The sequence below is a fragment of the Harmonia axyridis genome, chromosome 2 (genome assembly GCF_914767665.1).
Source record: "Harmonia axyridis chromosome 2, icHarAxyr1.1, whole genome shotgun sequence".
Lineage (NCBI taxonomy): Eukaryota > Metazoa > Arthropoda > Insecta > Coleoptera > Coccinellidae > Harmonia > Harmonia axyridis.
This window is the reverse complement of record NC_059502.1, coordinates 47,443,559-47,452,248: the sequence shown is the minus strand read 5'-3', so window position 1 is coordinate 47,452,248 and position 8,690 is coordinate 47,443,559. Positions and strand designations below refer to the sequence as shown.

The 8,690-nt window shown below is 35.3% G+C and overlaps 1 long non-coding RNA gene across 1 annotated transcript; it reads right to left on the bottom strand.

Annotated features, from left to right (window-relative positions):
• Positions 1 to 4,255: 4,255 nt before the first annotated feature.
• Positions 4,256 to 5,018, bottom strand: LOC123673026. The gene is made up of 4 exons (XR_006746407.1): positions 4,970 to 5,018; positions 4,777 to 4,914; positions 4,563 to 4,719; positions 4,256 to 4,384 (listed from the first exon to the last, which is right to left on the bottom strand). It is a non-coding gene; the product is annotated as an uncharacterized LOC123673026 (long non-coding RNA).
• Positions 5,019 to 8,690: the final 3,672 nt, after the last annotated feature.

The following is an 8,690-nucleotide window of genomic DNA, read 5'->3' as shown; positions in this document are numbered from 1 at the left end:
TGAAAGCCGCGTACGCATTCAGATCAGCCATAATCCTCCCCCTGATTATTTCCACCAATGGATAGGTCGAGGTGCACCTGGAGGAAAATATTTTACGTCTTGGTCTACAAAAAGATTTGATAAGTACCGCACAAAAGCAGGTGATTTTTGGCACCACCAGAATTGTGCGAAGGTTCCTCAGCACCTCCTGATGGCATCTTGTCCACAGTGTGGACCGGTACTATCGAAGACCCAAACCCCGTATCGCTGATTGAAAAAAAAATTTTTTGGTCCCTATCCTGCATAGATAGGATATTTATTCTGAGTTCGACATCATGTACTTATTCTATGTATCTAGGAAATGATAAATGGTCTTGGAGCAAGTATTCCAGTGATTTACGAAATTATTCTTTGACCTACACTGAAACTTCATTATCCTGAATGATAGCAATTATAATGATATGTAGGTTATACCATAGTTGATAATATATGTAATTCATGAGCTCACCGACAAACTTCGCAATATAAAAGATCATAGTTTATACAAAAAAAATATCAATTGTATGATCATTTATTCGACGTCAATTATTTAAGGAAATAAATTACTTCAAAAGTTGGAACTAGTAACGTCTATTGATATAATTTAGTAATAACAGAAAAGTATGTTCAGAAACAATTGTGAATACACTTGTCAATAGTTATCCTAATTGCAGTAACAATAAGAGAATATAATATCGGCATATTATTTCGCGCTGTAGGCCTACAAGACTATAATCACGTTTCTTTCGAAACATCCTTTTTTGTGATTAATTAATCATATCTTCATATAAATAGACAGGAATGAAGCTTTTGAATCCATTAATTTCCTTGAATAATTAAAATGTGAAATATGTTCCTATAAATTTTTCTGTTAAAATTACACGACTTTTCATATGGCAATGTGTGTTGGTGAGCTAATAAATAACCCTGTAAAGTTTATTCGTGGAAGCGAAAACGTTTTCTCTGCGCAGTCAAATGTGTTTGCTTTCAGTTGAAAATCCTACAGCAATAATTGAATCTCTTATCCCACTCTATTTGCATAATTGCATGATTTGATTTTTCATACTTTAAAATGAGAAACATAATTATTTCTCAAGTAACCGGACGGCATCTGAAATTCGACAATTCTCGTTATTTACTCCCTCGGTCACGGCCTAGGTTGACCTTTTGGCGATCCGGACCTGAACACTCTAGGTGACAGCGGGCGCAACATAATGGGTGTGAGATATGCGAGAATATTTGTAATAGGATCGGGGTCAGGGCACACGGAGGGGCCACTATGGTGGTCCGGCTCGTCAACCAGACCAGCAGGAGTATGATATGGATGCTCTTATGGTTATTGCCCGCTTTTAGTGACTTGAATCATTTTAAATAGCGCCAATTCCGTTTCTGACGCCGATTCGGTTTCGGGGTGTGGTAGAACTGGTTCAATTCCGTGTCGCATGACATTTTGTACGACACCTTTTGGTGTTATTGCGGATAAGGAGATATTGGGACCCGTTTCGGAATTCTTTTATAAAGAAAAATCGTGTTGTTTATCTGTAATCGCTTGTGTTTGCTCGAATATTCGCCCACGTGAGTATCGATTGACAAAAATTGAGTATATGTTCGTAATAATGAAGCGCTGGGTTTTATGTACAGCTTTATTAAATTATTCACGTCCATACTTGCCGTCCATCCCATAAATATATCAGTAAATATGAGGATACGCTAAAACGGACCAAATATTTGGACCCGAAGCTCATGAGTTACAGGTTCTCCCAAAGATCCTAACTGTCATGCGCGAAAATGCCGAGAATTCCCTTCAAATACGATTTTGACGTTGATGTTATTTTCTTCCAAACAACAACAAAATTTACATTTTCTGTTGTTTCCCATTTCAATTGCAGAGTGGGATGAAACAGGTAGGTATATATGTAGAATTTTCCAAAATTGGTCTAATTTAGCTTTCTTTGTAGATGAAATTTGGTGTTATTATATCAACAGCTACAAAAATAAACAAAATCTTCTGCAGACCTATTTTCGAATATAAACACACTATACAGAAATGAACTAGTGCCAATAAGGGATAGACGACAAAAATTTTCAAGGAAACTCTTCTAAAGGCTACACAACATAGAACTAAAGTGACCATTGATGCGAATATGATAGAAGTTGTTTATTATTATTATATTCATTTGTAGGTTGATTAATTAATGTGATTTGATAATATGAAAGAGAATTTTGTATGATGAGATTGAATCGAAAGTGCCCTTTTGTTACTATGAATGAGTATTCAAATTAAAGCTTCTCAATTATTTTATGTGAATTAAAAAATTTATTGTTGGTAATAATGGATTGAACTTTAAGAAATTACATTAAAACATCTAGAAATGGATTTTTAAAAGTACTACTAGCTTGTTTCATATTAGAATAAGTTTGACATTTCACCTTGATAATAATTTCAGAATTTTAATCAATGTGCTATGTGAAGAATCAGGGCAAGAAAAAGATTATTTCAGATTGTAGCATCCCTTATATTATTATATATAGATTGTTCAGAAACCACTCATGAATCTCAAACAAGATTTCTCTTGGGTTTTCAATACAGAATAGGGTAATATCATTCAGTGATTATGGTTAAGTAAACACTAGGGACAATAATAAGTATATGATTCATAAAAAAATGGAGCACCAATTTTGTCACTTGTATCATAATAAATATGAATTTAATATATTTTTTTTTTTTAATAAGAAATTCAAATTGTTAATTTTTAGGTTTTCTTGCACTCTATAATAATATACTGAAAAGTTTAACGATATTACTGGGCAGATGCCCCATTACTAAAAATGAGATAATTTTATTTTCAGATTAGGATATAATGCATATAATGGAAATATAATAAAGTCTGTATCAAATTCTTTACAGTAAAGAGAATTTTGTCTGTTCAATACAGTTAAGAATACACTTTCATTGAGTTATTCTCAATCTACATTACTCACTTTGATATAATTATGGGAAATGAAATCGTATAATCAATACAGGAAGTAGTTCATTGTAAGAAAACATACATTTGTAAAATTATATATATTTATATTATATGTGGGAAGGATAACGAGGGTAATTAAAACAAAGTATAAGGATAAGGACAGTCCCTCTCAGAGAAATACTAACCGTAGACACGTGATGAAACCACAAATGGACTGCTGGCTCCTGTTGTTGACTTTGTTTGTTTGTTGTTTCTTTCAAGTGTTGCACATCCTAACACTTGTTCGCCGTACTGATGAGGGCCGAAAGCCCGAAACACGTGTCTACGGTTAGTATTTCTCTGAAAGGGACTGTCCTCATCCTTATACTTTGTTTTAATTACCCTCGTTATCCTTCCTACATGTATTATTCCTGGACTCGGATGTCACGCAGTTAGCTATAGCTTTCCGCGTGGTGATGTCGGTTGTTGCCGAAAAAACTTTGGGTCTTCCTGCTGAAACCACAAATGGACTGCTGGCTTCTGTCGTTGACTCTGTTTGTTTGTTGTTTCTTTCAAGTGTTGCACATCCTAACACTTGTTCAGCGTACTGATGAGGGCCGAAAGCCCGAAACACGTGTCTACGGTTAGTATTTCTCTGAGAGGGACTGTCCTTATCCTTATACTATAATTATATTATATGTAATATATTAATTATAATTAATTTCATTAATTTATGTAAAGGATGTATATCATATTTTATTTTGATATCGACTGGTACTTCTATCCACATTTGAACATTGTACGTCTCTCATATATGTAATATGCTGGTTCAGTTAGAATTTGTTACCTCGAATTTTTGTCAATCTCATTTCAATGTTCTAAATTATTTGCTATGGAGTTCTGGTAGTCTCTACTAAAAATGAAAAAAGAATATGAATTTATAGAAAATCATTTTTATAGAAGATGCATACTATTCATTTTTTTTCTTGGGAAATAGATTTGCTTCTCAATTTTCACTTCTTAGATGTTAGTTCTTCTTGGCATTGACCTTATGTTCGAAAAATTTTCCATTGATAGTTGCGAATAATCTCCTCTTTCCTTATGGATTGAGAGTCTTCAATTAGAAAGAAAGTTTATTCAGAAGTAGGTAACAACAATTACAAACTCTTATAAATTTTAAAATAAAACAAAATTTTATGAGCATATATTGTTTTGTACATTTCAGCAAACCCTAAAACAGTTGAAGGTTGAATTATTCAAAAACTTAAATTGAGCTTGTTTTAACTTACATTTTCTTTGTCATTGCTTATAGATGTGAAATTGTGTGAACTAGAAATGGTTTCATCTATAAAATGTCCCACATCTTCATTATAGTTAACTTGTTGATGGCTCATTAATTTCTAAATTGTTGTCGTCATCTGAAACAGAATTGATTCTTTGTCCGAACATAGTAACAGCATGCAAATGCTTGCACAATATAACTTTGATGCTATTAGTAGAACACTCACATTTATATTTGTGCAAGCATATTTAACAATGACTACAATATCCTAAGCCACAATCTGGATCACATGATATTTATCATCATATACAGACCTCCTCTATTAAGTCTTTCATTGTTTCTGCTTTTTTATGAGATTCTACAGAAATTTTTTGTTGATAGTTGTTGGAGTTAGGTCTTTCATTTCTCATAATTTTCATCCACATCTTCTCATCAACTATTTCTTCCAACAAATCTGATAGCTTTTCAACTCTAAAACAATGAATACTCGTAAATTGATAATTGCAAGAACAGAATTATGTATAATACCTTATTTTCTTTTCCTTCTATTTTATTAGATTCCAGATATTTATTCAAGCTCTCTATCGCCATATTTGTATGAATACCTGCTCCTATTCTTTAACAATAGGCCACATCATTATTCTCTGTTGATTTTGAAAGTAATGACTCAGAAATATCCATGATTTGTTTCGTTAGAAACAATCTGCCAAATTCTGCTTACTTTTTCAGATAATTTAGGAATTTGGGTGAAATTTATTCTTCCTCATTAACCAATATATTTGTATGAATTAAGCAATAAAAATTGCTCTTTAACACTTCTTCACTTGAAAAATTCGAATATACCCAAATAGAGGCAAATGTTAGTCAGTGTCACTGTGTCTATTCATGATAATTGACAAGTGTCAAGTAATGATTTTAGTTGCAGAGTTTGGGAACTCGAGGATGTACGACGCAGCCGATTCACGAATATACCCGAATCATCGATCGGGTCCAAATATTTGGTCCGTTTTAGCGTATCCTGTAAATGTGTCATCTCGTTGCTACGAAAACCGTTTCAAAGTTTATTATTATTAATTTTATTTCCTTTTATGACTTTCGATTGAAATGAATGAAGGTAGGTACCATTGATTTTGATTCGTAACTATTTTATTATCTCCTCACACCACCTAATTACTTCATCAAATATCTTCAGAATCTTTTAAATCGTTTTTTCCCCTCCTCAAATTTTCTCAGTTTATGTTTTGGAATATATAACTGCAACCAGAATGTTGGCGAAAACGATAGCTCTTAAGTTGAGAGATAAAGTGGACTGTATTTGAAAAGCAATGGTATCAGAAGTCTTACCTGGATGGGGTAGTTCCAAATATTCAAGGGCGATAGAAGGTGATTTGATTCTTCCTCAATTCTATAGTAACTCAGAGTTGAATTCCTATTGTGCACAGCACTTTCACTAGTTTCAGCGAAACTAGAATAGTAAAGCAAAAGCGAAAACGAAAGCAGAAAAATATAAGCGGCGATACATGTATACTATAGCGATTGTCTTTTATGACTGACGAATTGTCTTTTTGATGAGGGGGGGATAACGAACTAGATTCCTGATACCATATGATTTAATGCGTATTATGAAAATCTAGGTTTGTTTCTCCAACATCCTGCCCCCGGGAAAATGAAGAATGAATTTTGAAACTACTTAATAAAAAAAAATTATTAAATTTGAGTTAGAGAAAAAAAAACAAAAAATTTTATCGTTGATCGCAGATGCGCAAAGAGAGAAAATCACTTCATACAAATAAGAAATTCAACAAAAAAAAAACAAAAAAAATAACATATTTGATGCAACTATTTCTAAGATGGCTCACTGGGAAGAGGGCAAAGTTTTACAAGTGGGCGCTTTAGTAAACCTGTAGAGGTTTTAATGGTGGCGACGCGAGCAACTTTATCGTCACCAGGGTGCAAATCAAGGATTCTTCCTAAATTCCATTTGCCTGGTGGAAAATTATCGTCTATTATTAAGACCATTGTGCCAATTTTAGGGGGTGAAAGTGGGTCTAGCCACTTGGAACGCTGTTGAAGCGTATGTAAATACTCTTGACGCCAACGACGCCAAAAATCTTGATGAATGCGTTGTAGAAGTTGCCATCTCGATAAACGGTTTAGAGGTATTTCAGAAAACTCTGGAGTGGGAACTGCAGATGGCGGTTCCATCATGAGAAAGTGTCCAGGCGTCAAAATATCAACACTTTCAATGTCTGAGGACAGCGGTGTCAGCGGACGCGAATTCAAACTGGATTCGACCAACGTCAAAATGGTGTTGAATTCTTCGTACGAAAGCACTTGATCGCCAATTACTTTCGTTAAATGGAGTTTCACGGATTTGATACCTGCCTCTGCTAGTCCGTTGAAATGGGGACCAGAGGGTGGTGAAAACTTAAAATTGATAAATTCTTGTTGAGCTGCAGTTTGCATCAGCTTTAATTGTTTACTTGCTCCGACGAAGTTAGTGGCGTTGTCACAAAAAATTGTCTGAATTCTTCCTCTTCTTGCAATGAAACGCTGCAAGGCAGAAAGAAACGTCTCCGACGATAGATCGCTAGCCAGCTCTAAATGCACAGCTTTTGTAACAAGGCATACAAAAACACATATATAAGCTTTGCAAGCTTTGACACCACGATGACGGGTCAAAGTTATGTAATAAGGACCTCCGAAATCAACTGCAGAATTAAGAAATGGTTTAGCTTGCATAACTCGATTTTCAGGTAGTGAAGCCATAGGGGGTTGATAAGGTTTAGGAGCAATTTTCTAGCAACGAACGCATTTTGAAATTGCTGAATTGATGGCGCGTTTGCTAGCCAGAATCCAGAATTTTTGAGAGATTGAGTATTGGGTGGTGCGGCACCCAGCATGCAAATAGATTTTATGGTAATGATCTATGATCAAAAAAGTTAAGCGGCTCTGATGCGGCAGGAGCATCGGAAACTTCGCGTCATGTGGCAGATGAGCGTGTTTAATTCGTCCTCCCACTCGTGAAACACCCTCAGAATCAATGAATGCGTGCAATTTTCGAAGAGGAAACGAAAACTTTTTGCCTTCATATTCCTGAGCAAAATACTTATGTTGGGTGAACTTGACAAGCAACAAAAGAGCGGAGTACATCTCACTGGATGACAGACTATCAATAAATTTGACGGTCCGATTCCTTACATTATTTATAAATCGCAAAACATACGTTGTAACACGTAACAAGGTATTGAATGATGAGAATCTTTCTAGCAAATTGTCAACTAAATTTTCATCATTGGGGACGCTTAACAGAACTAATTTACGCTGCTCCTCCACTGGATATGAAGAGGAAGAGGTCGGAATGAAACTTGATATCTCGCGTTCTTGCAACAGTGGTGGACCGGTAAACCACCATCTTACAAAGAGAAGACGAGAAGGTAGTACACCTCGGGAAGCGATGTCTGCGGGGTTATTTTCTGTATTAATATAATACCATGAATTTTGTGGTAAATTTGTTTGTACAAACAAAACACGATTGGCCACGAACGGTTTCCAACGAGTAGATTCGCCGTTTAGCCAATGAAGCACGATTTGCGAATCTGACCAAGAGACCACTTTCTTTATATGTATGGTTGGTTCCAAAATTTTGACAGTAAATTTCATCAATTTGCTCAATAAGACGGCAGCGCAAAGTTCGAGGCGAGGAATAGTTATCTTCTTTAAAGGCGCAAGTTTAGATTTTGCACATAAAAAATGAGTAGAAATCGAAAAATCATTCAGCGCCCTTGAATAAATGACGCATGCGTATCCCCTCTCACTAGCGTCACAAAACCCATGGATCTCGTAACCGGAAATCTCAGTTGGAATAATAAGGCGTGAAATTTTCAACTCAGAGAGTAACGGTAGTTCTGATTTATATTGTCGCCAGACACGAATAATGTCAGGGGGCGGCGTTTCATCCCAATCAATTTTTGATATCCAAAGTTGTTGGATTAGGTTTTTTGCGAGAAAAATCGTAGGTGCAACAAATCCTAGGGGATCATACACTTTTGCTAACTCAGAGAGCATAATCCTTTTCGTACATGATGAGTCATCAATGGGTTTGCAGAAAAAACTAAAGTAATCACTGCTGGGATTCCAATTCAATCCCAAAACTTTTAATGAAAATGTTTGTGACCCATTGTCGAATGATAGTGAGTCAACAGACAAATGCGATGCTGGTAAATCATTCAGAAGTGATGGTTCATTACTACAAAACTTACGCAATAGAAATCCAGCTTTCTCCAACAAAGAAATTAAATCATCGCGCAGTATGCGAGCGTCTTCAATGGTGGGTGCACTAAATATAAAATCATTGATATAGGAATTATTTGAAATAATTTCGGCGGCATGTGGATGATTCGATCTTTCATCTTCTGCGAGTTTGCGCAAAACGCGAAGTG